The sequence below is a fragment of the Molothrus aeneus genome, chromosome 3 (genome assembly GCF_037042795.1).
Source record: "Molothrus aeneus isolate 106 chromosome 3, BPBGC_Maene_1.0, whole genome shotgun sequence".
Lineage (NCBI taxonomy): Eukaryota > Metazoa > Chordata > Aves > Passeriformes > Icteridae > Molothrus > Molothrus aeneus.
In genome coordinates, this window is record NC_089648.1 from 20,338,201 (window position 1) to 20,355,494 (window position 17,294).

Below are 17,294 nucleotides of genomic sequence, written 5' to 3' on the forward strand. Positions count from 1 at the left end.
AAAAAATATATTAAAACCAAAAAATATCATTAATTCAGATGCAAAATCCAAACACCTTGACCTATTATCAGGTCACTGTCTTCAGAGATCTTTTCTTATCAAAAAGTACATTAAGCGAGTTAAGTTTGGTTACCTCATGATGAAAATAATAACATAACAAGGATTTCTGCTGCAGGGGCCCAATTCTGCCACCTTCACACCAAGGAGCATCCCACCCTCCAAGCAACGCCCCTGGAGTCCAGGGATACCAAAATCCTGTTATGTGTGAGGGGTAGGGTCAGGCCCTGCTTGGCAGCGTGTAAAAGACTGTCTCCTGCTTTCTCCCAACTGATGCAAATGGAGCTTTTCAGGGGGCAGAATCAGGCCTTACAATTAGACCATCACCAAAAAAACCCAAAAACCTGAGGAATATCAGAAGGGCTGTTTTTGTAAAGAACTAGCCAAGGCACTGGCATAGAATAAGCCAGGGCTGAGTTTGACCTTTCAGTCCAGTGGTGCTCATTTGAAAGAGATCTAAACTAATTGGAAGACAACTGAAAGAGCTCCTGCTTATTTCACCTAAGATATTCTGAAGGCATCTACCATAAAGATAATACTTGCCAATAGGAAAAGAAAACAAACCACAAACAAAACCCACCAACACTGAAAACCTTCACGCTTTTCCTTCCTTTTCTGCAGTCAAGCTACGCTTGATTGAGAGCCAGCAATACGTTCCCAGACTCACACCAGAAACCTCATGTCAGGTTACAAGTTTTGCACTTTTCCCAGAAAATTCGAGGTGCCTGACCATGGTTCCCCTCTCTCTTGCCCAATCCCAACCAAGGACACACATGGGGAGGGCTTGCTGTACCCTTGAGTCAGCAGCTCAGGAAATAGGCTGTCCTGCGCCAGGTTGGAAGGTCATTGCCATGCATCCTTCCTCCCCAGTGTCCATTTCCCTCCCCAAGCCCCCGCACCAGCCGCTGCTCCACAGCCCATTCCTGCCACCACAAACATGTGGCAGGAGGTGCTCCAGAGCCACGTCCCCTCCTTCCCTCGATGGAAGCTGAAAGCATCGGAGTTATCGTACACTTAACCTGGGTATTAAGCAACATCTCCCATTTGCCCTGGTGTTATCCCGAGCCAGCCGGGCTGCCAGCTTTAAGGCTTACGTGCCTTTCGGCTTAAATATGAGAAATAGTTCTACTTTAGCCTGACAAAACAGAATGGGTATTGAATGGCCAGTTAATATTTCATTCTCTGAGGACCAAAACCAATTTGCACCTCAAGGGGAGTGGAATGGCACGTAGAGCGGGATGCAAAATCCCAGCCACAGCAGGCAGAATTCAAGACTGATTAGATTAGAACTGAATAAATAAGGAAATCTTGGGGAGGGGGAGAAATAATTAGGAAGTGTGCGTCCTTTAGACAGTCACCAGTACTTTGGCTGTACATTGTCTCAAAACTATATTTTATATATCTAAAGTCTCTGCCCAGCTCTCCAGAAAAACGGAGCTGGCAAGATAGGCTTTGGTTGTCAAGATCTATGTAGAAATCTCCAGAAGCACCATTTCTTTCTGAATTGCAGAGTTTTAAATTTGTGAAGGTTAAATTTGGTTTATGCATCGCTTTTGATACTTCTCGCATGCCAAGTGTAGTTTATGTTAAATTCACTGACCATATCTCCAGCCTCAACTCGCACAATGTGGCTTCCTCAGAAACCAAACGTTTTCCATGCCGATGGCATTAAAAATCATACCAAGGACCTCAGCACTTTCTATGTCCATCCATAAATATAGCAGTAGTATTTTATTTACAAATTTACTTTCAAATCTTTTGTTTAAGGAGATATGATTACAATGTAGCTATGAATAACCTCTTAACAGCACAGCAGCCACAGACATGGATTTATTTCGTTTCCATTTGATATGCATTGACATTTAAAATGGAAACAGATTAATTTCTAAGTCTCAAAGAGTTGCTGCTACCAAACCTTTGGCTAGAATGGTTTGTTAAAATGAGTATGATGACAGGTATTTAACCATACTCCCTATTAATAAATCAATTTTTGTAATCAATTGTGTTAACTCATCTTGATCTAGAAAGATGTTGATCATTTTCTCCTAGATTAATTCAAACACCTACAGGATGCAAAGGAGATGTAAATTCAAATGCGCCCTTGTCAGCCCCTTTGAAGAACCTTAGCCTAACCTGAAGAGCCATTAAATACACAGCACAAGAGTGCTAAACTTGATGGATATGCTTGGATGAATTCAAGGAGATATCAGTTTATACAGCTGAAATCGTTCCCATCTTTTCACAAGCCAACTACTTTCGTTGGTCCAGAGTCTGTCTGCTTCATGTCTGCCCATTATGCCAATACCACGCAAGAAATTTAACATGCTTCTGCTAATAGAAATACTTAGATCTTACACTCTAACGCACTACACAAGGCTATGGCTTTGCCAGAATCAGCCAGGATGCAAAGGATGAAAATTATTCTAGTCAACAGCATTTCATGCACAAAACCACAGCTAAAATTTGAAGAACAGATGACATCTGTTCACCATATCTGTTCAGTGCTAAAATCTCATCAGCCACTAATGAGAAAGTGCTACCTTTTTGCACAGTATTTGCAAAGTACTACACATATTGCACAGTACTACCTTTCTGTACGTTCTAACACAAGTTTTCTTGGGAGAAAAGATTATCCAACTCCCTTAGCCGAGATGTCTATCAAAGAATTTGAAACAAGGCAGTAAGGGTGAGGAACTATTTGGGCAGTAAAAAACTACTTTACTAGGATTTCTCCATAAGAAGAAGCAGTAGGAAAAATCACTGCCTGACTTACTTCAAAATTATACTGCTTCCTCTTTAGCCTTAAAGGAAAAAGCAACCCTTGTTTTATGAACCTGGTGATACCCAGGGCCCAATAGAGCAAGGTATTCAGCAATTCCTATGAATGCCAAACATCCGCAATTCCCATCAACTACAGAGCTCACTAACAGGAGGGATTCGGCATCTCATTAGTTCAGGCCTTTAAACTGGGGAGATGCAGGGCCCTCCATCACGTAGCCCTGCTCGGCAGTGCTTGAGGAAACAGATCTTTTGAATAAGAAAAAGAAATCAAGCTGCTCAAAGTAGAAAACTGAAAAAATTTTCCTCCTCTCAAGCCAGTTTGGTCTTTGTTATTTCACTGATCATGAAGAAAATAATTCACATGGCCTCTGTGTAGAGACAATACTGAAAGGTTCTCAAGATTCCTACTCTGAATTCAGCCCAAGTTTTCCAATATACTATTTTTTCCACGCTATGCGATGTCATTACATCACAATTCTTAAATTACTTAATTTAGCAGTTAGGCTGCACTTTGAGTCAGAATAAATCACTATTTAGAGACTACAAATTGCAGTATTTACAATCCTACCCTGAATCGAATTAAACTTTTCAATTTGAAAATGTGTCCATTCTTATGAACATCTCAATTTATCAAGCAATCATAAAAGAGATAAGTTATACAAACTGAGAGGCCTCAGAATTCAGCAGGCAGGGAAGTTAACTGTATATACGGACAGTGCCATTCAGCGAATGCAGGATACTTTACAGAATAATTTAATAGGGAGCTGTTAGTGAAAAGTATATACATTGTACTTTTTATCACAGTTCAACTCCCGAAATGTTGATACTCTGTCTACCCTTGAGTATTAATAAACATTTCACAGAATGTGATATTGCTGCTTAAGGTAAGCTCTGGACAAAAAGCAGAAAAAATAAATGCAAAATGAGCTGCAGTGGTCGTAAACTTAAAGTAATTGATGGCAACTCAGAGAAAAACTGTGAGAAGAAGACATAAAGGATATGTACCACATGCAAATCTACGGCTGAGGAAACTGCCTCCATATAATTCATCCTGCATATTGCCAAACGTCTCCAGGCAATGGATGTGACAAATAATCTGAGCTTTTACACCTCACGGTGACACAAAAATGTTTCTGTGTCCTGCACTCAACAACACAGCACCTTCTGCCACCAAGCCATGGCCACAGATGCGTGGATGTGTTCCACGTGCTCCCCACCCGTCCCCAGACCCGGATGATGGGTTTGGGGTGACACTCGCCATTCAGCCAGAAACACCACGGGGTCTGCTCAGCGCTCGGGACCTGTGGGAAACTAGCGGCTTACCAAAGTTCGTCCTGGCAACTTTTGCCCGACATTCAAGGGCACCTCTAGTCTGCAGCCGTGTCCCTTGTTAGCCCTGACTGAAATTCCCTACTTTGTCAAAGACATTAAGTTAATATCCCGCGTACCTGCTCTTCCGCGGCTGGGGCACAACCACAAGGACGCGACGCTGGCCCCTCGGGGAGCTCCATCCCGCCTCGGCCGCGCCCCCGGCACGGCCCGCGGGCACTGATCCCGCGCCGCTTCCCGCTGCTGACCCCGCCGCCCCGGCTCTCCCGGCGCAGGGAGGTGGCGGCGCCCGGGACCCCCCGGCCCCGCTCCGCGGCCGCCCCCCCCGGCGCGCACCTGCCCGCAGAGCCCCGCACCTGCCCCGGCCCCGCCAGACGCCGCGCAACTTTCTCCCTCTCTGCAAAGAGCCGCGGGCCCCGCTCCGCCCCCGCGGAGTGCCCGGTGCCGGGGAGCTGTGGCCCGGAGCCCGTCGGGCCGCCCGCTCCTGTCGGGCCCCGCGATCTCGGCGCACCCCCCCCAGCGCTGCCCTGCGCGCCCCCTCCGCGCAGGCCCCACGCCCCCCAGCACCGCTCCCTCCTGCGCTTTAACTCCGTGCAAACACATGGCAAAGTGAGCCGGGTCACTCAGCCGCTAAACAGAAAATCGAAAAAGCCAAGAAAGATCTCCATCAACGGCTAAGAAAGAATTAAATCCCCCCCGGAGGAAAAAAAAATCAACAAACAACAACCAAACAAATAGAAAGTACCAATAATCCTAATCTTTTCCCAGATCAAGGCTCTTATCCCGCGACTTGCATTTGATCTCTTCTCATGTGCTCGCTACCTACCACTCAAATCCCATTTTCTATACATTTCCACCATTCGTGGCTCGTCCCACGCTTGGAAATGAAAAAGTAATTGCAAGGGTAAGAAGAGTAAGAATAAAAAGTCCCTGTCCTTCCCGGCTTGGGTTAAAAAGGAGAAGTAGCGACATGCAAATGACAGGCAAATTGGAAGAGACAAAAAGCAAGGCAGCTATAATAAACAGGACAAAGAGGAGGCTCGGAGGAGCGGAGCAGGAGTTTAAAGCGGGGATGGGGAACTTCGGCGGGGACGGGGGGAGAGAGAAGCTCGGAACAACAACAAGAAGCCAAATACTCGCTGCGCTTTCCGTTCCCGCAAAACTGCCCTCCAACCCACGGAATAAAATAAAGATCGGTCCACAAAAGGTGGCAGCGAGAGAGCGAAGGGGAAGGGGGGGAGGATCACCTAACAACGAGCAGGTCACTTACTCTTCAGCCCTGGGCAGGCTACGGTGAGCGCTCCATCGGGCTCCTTACCGCTCACAAATCCTTACCGCTTTATCTACCGGGGAATTAAAACTACTCAGCTAATAAAGTCACTGCAATTTTGCCCCCTGGAAAAAGAAGCACAGGTTTGACAACGGTGATCAATATTTTGCTGGGGATTTCATCACCGCCCCCCTCCCCGCGGACCATTTAGAGCAGCCCAAGCAAGTACGAATTTAGGGGTAAAAAAAATTTAAAAATTTAAAAAAAGCCCGAAAGACCTGAAAAGCCCGAGAAAGCGGGGAGGGACGGAGGGGGCGCGGAGGGGGAGCGGGTACTTACTCGGTGCAAAGGCGACGAAACTGAGCCTCGCTTTTTTTTTTTTGCCGGTGGAACGAGAGAAAGGGCGACACGCACACGCACATGCACACACACACACACACTCACACAGCACACGCGCCCCGCACACGCACACACGCACACGCGGACACGCGCGCGCAGCCGGCAGCCCCTGATGCCGCTGATGAATATGATAATCGCGCGGGGGAGGGCGAGCGAGCGCGGGCGGGAGCGCGGGCAGCGGCCGCGGGGCTGCGGGCGCCGAGCGGAGCGGAGCGCAGCGGAGCGGCGGGCGCCGAGCGGAGCGGGGGCGGCGGGAGCGGCGCGGGGCAGGGCTGGGCTGGGCTGGGCTGGGCTGGCCGAGCCGAGCAGCGCTCCGCACCGCCACAAGATTTACTTTAAGACACAGCTGAAGGAAACAGGAAGACTAGACGTCACACTCGGAGTGACGTGGGCCCGGCCCGGCGCCCAATCGGGAGGCTCCTTGGGACGGACGGGGGGGACGGGGAGAACTTGGCAGGAGCGGGGAGAGAGGAGAGGGGAGCGCGGGGGGGTGAGGGTCGCCCCGCCCCGTCCCCGCGGGAAGGTGGCGGCGGCCGCTCACCTGCGGCGGGGACGGACAGACGGACGGACGGACGGACGGACGCGGGGCGGGAGCGCCGGCAGAAGCGGCCCGACGGGGCGCCCCGCTCACCTCTGCCGCGCACCGGCGAGGGGCGGACAACAGCCGCCCCGCGTGGAGAGGGGTGGGTGACAAACTTTAGGAGAGTCACCCCCGCGTGGGCGGGGGCTGCTCTGCGGTGCCCCGTGCGGTAAAGTTTTCCACGCTAGAAGGCTTCCGCAGAGCAGCGTCGGGGCCACGGGGTGCGCCTCTTTGGCGCGTCAAGCATCGGGCGCTGGAGCAAACGCGCGTCCGCGGGCGCTGCCGCCCCACGCGGGTCACAAACTTGGGGAGACACGGGCCCGCGGCCGCCCAGCCTCGCCGCCGCTCAGTGCCAGCGGCTCCGCCGCGCCTCGCGGGGCTGTCAGCAGCAGCCGCGCGGGCATTTTCCACGTGGGAGGCAGGAAATAAACACGAAATCGAGCATCAGGTTGCGGGGCGTGGAACAACCGGTGGTACTGAGACACGGGTCTTCGCTGCTGGCGGCCCCGGCCCCCTGCGCAGCGCGCCCCAAGTTTAGCTCAACTTAACCCTATCCCATCCCGCTCCCGGCGGGCTCCGGTGGAAAGCTTGGGGGAAAAAAAATTGGGAGATGAAAAAAACCACAATAGTGGATCTCGGCTGGTCCGGGCTGCGATCCGGACCGTAACCTGTCGGGCGCGCTCTGTCCCGCCCGACCGCGGCTTTCCGCAGCGCGGGACAGGGAGCACCCGCACCCCTGCCTCTGCCGCTGCCATTTGCCCCACCGCTGCCGGCGGGGAGGCGAGGCTGAACGAGGGGAAACAGCCTCTGGCTTGCGGACAGCGGGGGATACACCAGGGAGAGGGAATAAAGTCCTGCGGAGGGCCGAGCAGCAGCGTAGCGCTGCAGGGCGCTCGGCGACAGGTAAGGACGGCGCTGCCTGGCCGGGCCCGTCCGCCCGCGCCCGCCCCTCGGGGCGGCGGGAGTGGGAGTCCCGAGTGGAGGGGAGAGCCCCGATGGGGCCAGGGCTCCCAGGGCAGGCGCACCAAAACTTGGCGCTGCCACTCCGTGCCAGCGGCGAGGGGCCGGGCCGCACCTCGCCCCCTGCTCGCCCCGGTGCCGGTGCCGCCGCTGAGGCGGACAGCTGCTCCGCTCGTCCCGCTTCCACTGTGAACATCCGTCTCACTAGAGGGGAGCCGCGGCGCCGGCCCCTCGCCTGGGCGCGGACAGCAGACTGTGCTGAGAGGGCTGCCCTCCGTGCCAAAAGTTTGGGAGCCGGCCCGGGCAGCACTCCCGCCCTCCGGGGCCAGCCGCTGCCCTGCCCGCGGCGGTGAAACGCGTGTGCCCCGCGCCGGCTCCTCTGTGCCCGCCGCCGGGCCCGGCTGCCGCCGCCTCGGGCCGGGGGCGGCTCCGCGGTGCCTCCGCGGCGGGAGCGGGGTCACTAACGCGGGTGCATGAGCAACGCGACAAGCCACCGCAGCCGATCTCTGAGAAATCGCCCGGGACCGGCTGAAGGGGCTGCTGGAGCTGTCGCAGGGGAGCTGCTCCGAATTAAAAAAATTACATGTCCCTGCCGGTGCCGGGATCGCGAGGAGATGCGGCCGCTCTCGCCCTAGAGCCCGGTGCCCGAGCGAGGCGAAACCTCCTGCGGCGGCAGCGGCGCCCGGCCCGTCGGGGCTCGAAGGCGGGGGGGGGCCCCGCCGCTCGGGGCTCCCCGGCCCCGCGGCACTCAGAGAGCCGCTCCTCGGGGTCGGGGACCCTCGCAAGAGCCCTGCTGTGCCGTGCCGCCTTCCGAGGCCCGGCCGGGGCCGGCGCTGGCCAGCCCCGCGCTGTGAGTGCGCAGGAATTCCCGGTGTAACGGGGCGCATCCCGGGACGCCGCGCTGCTGCCGCTCTGCTCCCGCAGTCCGAGCGCTGGGCGGCCCCGCATCGGTGCCCGGTGCCCGTGGCGCCCTCCAGGCCCGCGAAAGTGCCGGGACGGCTTTGCCGAGAATTATTTTAGCGTGACACCTTTCGAGACAGGAGCACCGGGCCCTCCGCCGCCGGCAGCGATGGGGATGCGGCTGGCACGGCCCGACGGGAGCGGCCGGGGCTGCGCTGCGCTCCGCGGGCGCGGAGAGGCGGCACGGCCGGCCCGGGGCATGTCCCGCGGGCTCTTGCGGGGCTCGGCTGCCGGGGTGACACACTCAGCCTCCCGGTGTAGCTGTAAGTGCTGCAGGGGCTGCGAGACAAGGGTGCAGAAGTGTGTCTGGACGCAGGAGGAGATAGGCTAAATTTGGCGGGGGAATGTCTCGCTCGGACGCTTTCCTTTTTTTTTTTTTTTTTTTTTTTCCCTTTTTGTTTTGTTTTTTGTTTTAAAAGACACCGAGATACTCGTAGAGAAGAAGCCGAGCCGTGCAAATGCAAATAAATAAGTAAATAGCCGCCTCTGACACTTGTGCTTCTCACCTCCGGGGCTCACCTTAACTTCAACCACTGTTAATGTACCCAAAAGAGAAACTGAGGCTCTGGGAGTGAAGCGATGTCCCCAGGGTCACATGGCAGAGCAGTGGCAGCCACTCTGGCCCCAGGCGTGTGCGCAGGCTTCCACCTATTCTCCAGCCCAGCTGCCTCCTTTCCGTAGCTGCTTGCAGGTTACCTTCCTCCAGCCCTGTGTCTTGCAACTTTTCCAAGTCTAAACACACGGGCCCTACGATCTGCCACACCAGTAAGCACAACTGGAATGAAATTCACATTTCCCACTCCCCTGCCATCTGGGGCACTGAGTGCTCCAGACCCTCTTGATCCTGGAGGATAGGCAGACAGCCTCTTAAGGAATGCAAGCTGATGATTCAAAGCTCAGCATTAAAAGTAATCCCCCACCCACCACCCAAAATTTAGAGTTGGAGAAAAAGCTTTTTTCCCCCTCAAGAATTTAATCCCTCAGAAGGGGTCCGTGCCAGCAGCTCATGTTCAGGATCTCTAGCGAGCAAAGCCATCCCTGGTGCCTTCTCAGGGACCTAGTGGCTTGGGCATGGGCAGGGCAGCCTCTTGCTGGTGTGTGTGGTTGTGCCCCCAGTCCCCTGAACACCTGCAACTGAGGTCCCTCCTAGCAACCTGTCATAGATTCCAGTCTGTCTGTGCACTCCTGTCGAAGCCCTGGGTCTTTTCCCTCGTAATTAATAGGCTGTAAGGTAGACACTAGTCCTTTTCTTAGCCATTTCTAGGTTATGAGGCAGTTACACTATTTATTTTCTAAGTTGTGGTGTTTTGAATCCAAACAAAAAGTAATCAATGTTTGCAAAGTTTGGATGCAAAGCCATGGTGTGCTCAGGTTTGTGGGTTCTCTTCTGCTCTGCTTAATGCTTCACATTCTTCAGTCACAAACTTCAGGTCAAAATATTACTTGTCCTCCAGATATGAGGGTTGTCAGTTCTGTGTTCAAAAAAAAAAATCCTCCAAATTTTGGTGCCTCTGAAAAGTTTTGCTGCTGTTGATGGCTTTCTGTGCTTGCATTCCATTTTTTAAGAAAAACAAACAAACAAACAAACAAACAAACAAACAGATGGAAGAAACTTGGAAAACTTTTGCAGTGTGCCCATGACCATGAGTGATTCCTCTGCCCCTTTGGAGTCTGACAACAAAATTGGAAGTGACAGGGGTATATTGTTGAAACTGCCTTTTCTTTGATCATTTTCCTTGCTGTGTCTGTTCCAACTAAATGAGGGAACAGGGCTACGAATACATATCAGTCTTTCTTTTTTATTTTCTTTTTTATTGTCTTTTTTTTCAGGGGTGGGAAAGGTCCAAGTGTTCTTGGGCATAAAAAGAACACCCCACAACCATAAAGGCCTGATTCTGCTCTTCTGCTGATGTAAATTAAAAATAGCTATACTGATATCAACAAAGCATCATCAGTCTGTGTGAGAAAGAGAACCGTGTGCCTGATGTGTGTAATTGCTGAATTTAGAGCCTTTCCTTGCTTTCCTTTGCCTGGCTTCTCATTTCAAAAGGGAAACCTTTGGAGGAAAATGCCTTTAACCTGGAGAATGAATACAGCCTGGGTGATTCAGCAGAGTGAAATTTAATTCAAAAACCCAGTATTGAAGGAAATAGAATTGTTAAAAAATAAAATAATTAAAAAAAAAAAAGTCACAACCTCCAGAGAGGAGAAAGTGAACTAAACTAATCCTATTAAACATGGTAGCATGTTTCTGTGCAGCTCGCTGAGAGATTAAGCACAGGAAAAGGGATAAGTGTTGCTTCAGTTTCACTAAACTAATGTGACAACTTGTCATTGGAAATCTTTACAGCTTGTTAGCAGATGACTAGCTGATTCAGATATGTTTTCTACCATTTCCTTTGTGTCTGGGGGTGATGTTTTTTTCTTTCCTGTTCCTTTCTTATCCATACTGCTTTATTTTGATTTTTAATCCTTTATGTCTCCTTCAAGTCAAAACATTTAACTTGCTTTAATCAATATTTTGTTTTGAAGATGTCCCTTGACCTTTTGTTTGTGCAAATTAACCTTCAAGGGCAACTCATTCATTCATTAACCTCAGTGGGATGCCATATCCCTTGTACATGGCATTTTAGGATGCATAAAACATTTATGAATGTTTAGACATATTGCAGTGAATGACTGTGATACTGCTGTGGTTACTACTACTGCTTCTGTAATATATTAATTTTTTTTCCATCTCCCTCCTTCTTTCACACTTTCATTCTTTCTTTTGTATTTTTTCTCTTTTTTTTCTTTTTAAGTATCTCTTTTCTTTTCTTTTCTTTTCTTTTCTTTTCTTTTCTTTTCTTTTCTTTTCTTTTCTTTTCTTTTCTTTTCTTTTCTTTTCTTTTCTTTTCTTTTCTTTTCTTTTCTTTTCTTTTCTTTTCTTTTCTTTTCTTTTCTTTCTTTTTTTTTCTTCTCTCTTTTTTCTCTCTCTTTTTTCTACTTCAGTTGTTTGTGTTGTCAAGAAAAATAGCTAATCTGGGAGAAATGTTAGCATTAGCAATTTCATTTCAAAAGCAGGTGTCTTAATGATTTAGAAACATATGCTGAAACCTCTTCTCTTTTCTCTCTTCTCTCTTCTCTTCTCTTCTCTTCTCTTCTCTTCTCTTCTCTTCTCTTCTCTTCTCTTCTCTTCTCTTCTCTTCTCTTCTCTTCTCTTCTCTTCTCTTCTCTTCTCTTCTCTTCTCTTCTCTTCTCTTCTCTTCTCTTCTCTTCTCTTCTCTTCTCTTCTCTTCTCTTCTCTTCTCTTCTCTTCTCTTCTCTTCTCTTCTCTTCTCTTCTCTTCTCTTCTCTTCTCTTCTCTTCTCTTCTCTTCTCTTCTCTTCTCTTCTCTCCTCCCACCCTTCGCTCTTTCCCTTGGCCCTCCCCCACCGGCAAAGGCATGATCGTTGAGTAAATGGAAAAAAACATTTTACAACATTAAAGGAAGGCTGTTTAGAAAAGGAAGGCCCTGCTGAGGTGTAGAGGAAGCCTGTTTATTAACACTGGACACCTCTTATCTCAGGCAGCTCCAGATGGATGTGCCTTTGGTAATTCCCACTCCGTGCCAAGTGGGGTTAAGCAGGGTAACCACCTTGACGTGGGCTGGTGATCACCAGGGGATCATCGGCTCCTTCAGAGAGAAATTTTAGGTGAAATTTAGGGTGGGGGAGGGAGAACCATAACACTTCAGCATATGCTTGCACGTGGCCAGATTTACCTTTGTGGCTGTAAATTGCTTGCTGCCTGGTCCAGAGCCAGGTTTTGATTGAGAGATAAAGTAGTTCAAATCTGTCAATAATTAACTGTCACTCAATTAAGGCTTTCTTAACAAATTAGCACTTGGTAGCACCTAGGGTGCAGGTTTTTCATGGGAAAAGGCTGATGGAGTGATGTTGGACATTAAGTTTGCCCACTGAGTATCAGCTAATGTCCTGCTCAGTTTAAACACCACTGTGTAAATTTGGTGAATCGGTTCCCAAACCTCATTCCTGCCAGGTTGCTTTTAAGATTAACTGTTTGTGCCCTCCCAGGCTCAACATTGCAGGTCAATGCAATCTCTAAATCAGAGAGCTATCACTGATTCATCAGGGCTTCCTGGCTGTCAGCCCTTGAGGAGAACCCTGATGTAGATGAGGCTGTAGGTCTGAATTTACAGAAATGGTGTGGAGCCCTCCTAATACGCTGCAGGTCCTTTAGAAAGGATGGATCAGAGTTCCCTAGGCTGCCCCCAGTGTAGATCATTGTGATGTGTTTCTCTCTCACTCAGGGCCTTGGTCTCACCCCACCTGCTCTTTCCATTGGTTTGGTGTGAAGATTGAAAGGGAAAACTCTTCCAATCACTTTATCCCATGAGGAAATTCTCATCCAAGCAGCTGCCACCCAGCTGTAACTTCATTTCACTTCCATCACCTTGTGGCCCTGGGTACCTGGGTCCAGCAACGCTTGCCATGAAAAATGCCATGCATTTCTAGAAACATTGCAAAGCTCCATTTCTATGCTTCTCTCTCAGATTCCTGGAATAATCCTTCTGTGGCAATAGAGGAACTATTGGTGTTTCTCTGATAGCAGACATTGTGCCAGTTCCCTTTCATCCCTCTCTGAACTAGTTGTGCCATGGGTATATCGTCCCACTCTTCCTCTTAATTCTCCAGTCAGAAGTTAAAAGTGAATGTCAGATGTCCTTCAGAGCCAGCAGAGCCATCCCAGCTCACATCAGCTGGTCTCCAGCCCCACGTTTGTGCACACTGCTGGATCGATGTTGCTGGGATGGGAATTCCCTTGGTTCTAAATTCACAGCAAATAGCAGACTCTGGGAGCACTGATAATTTGTCACATCAGTCCTGCCAAGGCAGAATCTGCCCCTCCTGGGTCAGAAACTCCTCAGTCTCCTGAGTCCTTTGCTCTCAGTCAGCATCAAATTCTCTGGTGTCACACGCAGTTGCACCTCCAGGAGGTGTAGCAGCCGAGTCTGTTGAGAGCTCCAGTGCAAACTCTGGCAGATGCAAGTTCTGATTCATGCTGTATTACAGGAAGGGCTGCGAGGTGGAGGCTGGCTTTAGCTTCAGCTCTGGTTTGTTCCTCTGATAGGGTTTATTCTCAGTATGGGGTTGGTTAAATCAGTCACTCCTTACCTCACTGAATAGCTTTCCTTCTCTTTTGACCAAAGCATGCCTTACCTGCAGTAGGGGCCAAAGCAATGCTGGACAAAAGTTTAAAAACAAAATTTGGGAAGCTTTCCAGCTTGTTCTTTTTTAGTGAAGACCTTGGGGGATGCACTCTCATACAAACATCTCATGTTGTCTCATACAAAAACTAATCATGTAAAAACTAATGCAGTTTTCTATCAATCATATTGGATGGAAGAGCTGCCAGAGAGGGACAGCTCTTAGCCAGCACCACCATACCGAGGTTCAAAGATCTGAACTCTTTCAGCAACCTCCATGTGGAGATTTTAAGAGCACATTTAAAACATACTTTGTGCTGCCCTGTCCTGATACTTGCATTAAAAGTCTTAAGAAGTTTAAAACCATTGAGCAGGAGAAAAGGAAGCATATTTGATGGTTTAAAACTCTACCCTATCCTGTTGAATAATCAAAGCTGGGAATGTAGTTTAGTTTTATAGACTTACATTCTATTGATTGGTCGAGGTTTTTAAGAAAGAGGAAGATATTTCTGTAGAGAGATTATAACCTGGGGGAAAGAATTTTTTTTTTTGGTGATCTGAATTAATTTGGCTTTTATATTATATAGCAACAGCTTTTAGAAACCTTTTGAAGAACTCTTCCAATAGTTATTCCCATTATCTGAAGAGTGCATCCAATCTGTCACCTACAAGGACTCAGTCTGGCAAGGCGTTAAAGGACAACTTGTTCAGGGGCAGAGAGGCATCTAATAGCCTTTCAAAATATTAGCAAAAATGATACTATTGATTTTAATAGAACCGAGGTGCCAGGGTGGTTCTGTAGGGTCCTGAACAAGCCAATGGTTTTAGGAGCCTAAAGCAGAGTGTAGGTGTCCATATCCAAAACCGTCATTGTGGATCATCCAGCTCAGTAGATGAGCTCCCCAGATGCTCGATTCTGTTTCTGTTTCTGTGCCTGCCAGAGCCATCCCACGGTGGGCACCTAGGTACACAGGAACACCTTGGAATCCATCGGGAGGCAGCAGGGGCTTTCCCCACACCTACAGGCTCCAAGAGATCCTCTCCCAGCCCTGCTCCCTCTGCGAGGTGTCCTCACGGTGGTGTCAGGTCCCATCTTTCACAGGAAAGCCCTCCAGTTAGGGTGTCTCCCCTAGAGGTGGGAAATCTGCATTTGACACTTGCCTCGTTCCAAAGATGTGCAAAGTCATGGTTCTCTTCTCTCTAAAAAAGTCTGTTGCCACCAGCCTGTGGGATGGGATCATTCCTATCCCTCCTGTGCTGCTTTTTTGTTTGTTTGTTTGTTTTTCAATGGCAGAAAGGGACCAAAAAATCACCGGGTCAAAAGGAGAAAAAAACAAATAAGCCTGACTTTGTGAAAAAGGTGATTAAACAGGAAACTAGAAGGGAACAACACACTGCTTCCAGGACTGAATATTTTACCATCTCTTACGGCTCTGCCAATGCAAAGCACAGCACAGGCGCAGGGAGGAGGGCCTGGGAGTCCCTTTGCCCAGGTGATGATGCTCTGAGCCTGTTTGTGGTCCCAGCAATCTGTGAGCCTTTCTAAAATGCTGCACACTCTGCCGGAGTGGATGGAGGTTGTTGCAGCAATTAACGTAAAGGCACTAACATCTTTTATGGATTTTAGCCTTGAGTAGCTGAATCATTAGGTACCTACATAATGTAAAAATCATCCCACAGTGCCCTAAGCTCCCACTGAAGTTACTGTGTTTACATGCAGCACAGCAGGCCCAAAATAATGTAGGTGCCTTTTTTATGAAAAGGAAATACATCCCTGACATAAAGGTCAAATGGCATTTATAACAACATTAATAATTTCAGAGGGCCATGCTATTGAATTCTAGGAAAGATTAGACCTGTTTGGCAATACTGTTTAGTTGCTTTTACAACAGAAATACGCTGTTTACCTCCTGAGAGGTTCATAAGGGAAAAAAAATCCAATCTATATCAATGAGTAAGATATTTTCCTTACCAGAGATATTGATTTAAATATTGACTTCGCTGCTGGAGGGTTATTTCACTCCATGCTGCAGATACTCATTGTCAAGTGACATGTGTTTTATGTACTAATAAAAATGTGATTTCTGGCACAGTAATCTTATCTGGATGATTCTGACTTTTGTGTTCAGTTTGGTCTGAAGCAGTTGTCCTTTCTAAAACTGAGTACTTATTTTCTTCTGCGTGTCCGTGCACTTCACTCCATGTGAATTACTTGCAACTAAGATCAAAACAAACAAACATGAAAAAACCCCTGTACACAGCCCCTTTGTCCTATTAGTTCATTTTCCTTTCAATCTTTCAGCAATGGGTTTAGGCTCTGCAAGACAGAAGTTCTTTATTTAGCAGCAGTAAAGGTGCCGCTGTAGAACCTGTTACAGCTTGTCAGAAAACCAGCCCGAGTGTGTTCTGGGACAAGCACTGTCTTTTTATTGCGGGGTTATACAACAGCTCTCACGTTGGCTCGCTGACCCTGATCAGGCCTGGTGATAGTGACAATGACAACAATAGCTTATGCCACCGAGCAGCAGCCCCACGCTCAGGAGGGCTGTGACACCTCCCATCACGGGCCAGACGTGCCAGCTCCTCTCGTGCAAGTACTAGCCCAGGAAGGAAAGAAAAAGCCCCTAAGAGTAAAAATCCCAGCCCCCTGAAACTGCCAATTTATAGACATGAGGATTTACTTATTCCATTCGAGCATTGCACCCATGAAGCAGAGGATGCTGCTGAACAGTTTCTCTGATGCTAAAATTCTCATTGCTGCCCTGCTGGTTCTCCCTGCAGAGCCTGGATCCATGCACATGCATGGAATTGCACACTCCAAAGGAACCCACTCTGCAGTGCTGCCATGCAGCTTGGCAGCACTGAGGTCTCCTGGGACAAGGAGCACAAGGTGGAGGAGAACCCTTGGAATGTTCGTGGTGTCTCCCTCTTTGTCTTGTGCACCATAGGGACCAACATGAGACAATGGTAGCACTCAACACTGGCTCTTTGGCACTGTTGGCAATCACCAGCTCCTTGCAAGTGGCATGACAAGGGAATAGGGTTATTTTCAGAAGGGAATTGCATGCAAAAGGTCTGAGATTCCTGAGGTTAGCTGTGCCCATATCTTCTAGGCACTATCCAGTTCACAGCACAGGACCGCTGGTGCCTGCACATAGGAAGATGGGCTTTGCCTGGCTAAAGTCTCCCTGTAAATATGTTCGTTGGGAACACCAAGTTTCAGATCATACCTATGGATCCAAGGCCTTTGCACAGCTCAGGACACAAAGGGGGCAGGGACAGACCGTCCTGGAGTTTGTTTGCAGCTAAGAAGTGGGGAAGCTGGCAGAAAGGCAAATCTCAGACACCGTTAGGAAATACTTCCCTGCATAAACTTCACTAATGGGGGGCTGTGGTGCTGTGAGCAGAAGTTGTTTATTTTGGAAGAAACAGGGAGACAAACAGGGCTTTGGACCACTTGAAGATTTTTTTGGTTTTTTTTGGTTTTTTTTTTTTTTACTGGAGAGAATTTACAGCAAACATGAGAACTGGAACCATGGCACAAATTCACCATGCATTTAACTAGAGGTTACTTAGCTTTGTTATATTTCTTTCTGTCTACTTGCACACAAGGAAATTTTCTTTTTCTTTGAGTACAATGTTTTAAATTAAATTTTGGGGAAACTATCATGACAAGCAAAGTCTTTATTAACCCCAGCAGTGTAATTTCTTATTACAAGACTGTGATTCAGAGGAAACAGCGTTGCTAAAACAGCTTCTGAGTCCCAGCA

General features: G+C 48.9%; 1 protein-coding gene across 5 annotated transcripts in view; it reads right to left on the reverse strand.

Annotated features, from left to right (window-relative positions):
- PROX1 (prospero homeobox 1) overlaps positions 1-5,944 on the reverse strand; it is a 49,735-nt gene extending 43,791 nt beyond the window's left edge. For 2 of the 5 annotated variants that reach the window (XM_066546435.1, XM_066546430.1), the window contains exons 1-2: positions 5,777-5,944; positions 5,438-5,562 (exon numbers count right to left, since the gene is read on the reverse strand). The gene's annotated coding sequence lies outside the window, so the exon portion shown is untranslated. Of the gene's footprint in view, positions 1-4,286; positions 4,351-5,303; positions 5,375-5,437; positions 5,563-5,776 lie in introns of those variants that run through there. The other 3 variants (XM_066546431.1, XM_066546434.1, XM_066546432.1) reach the window with 3 other exon arrangements.
- Positions 5,945-17,294: the final 11,350 nt, after the last annotated feature.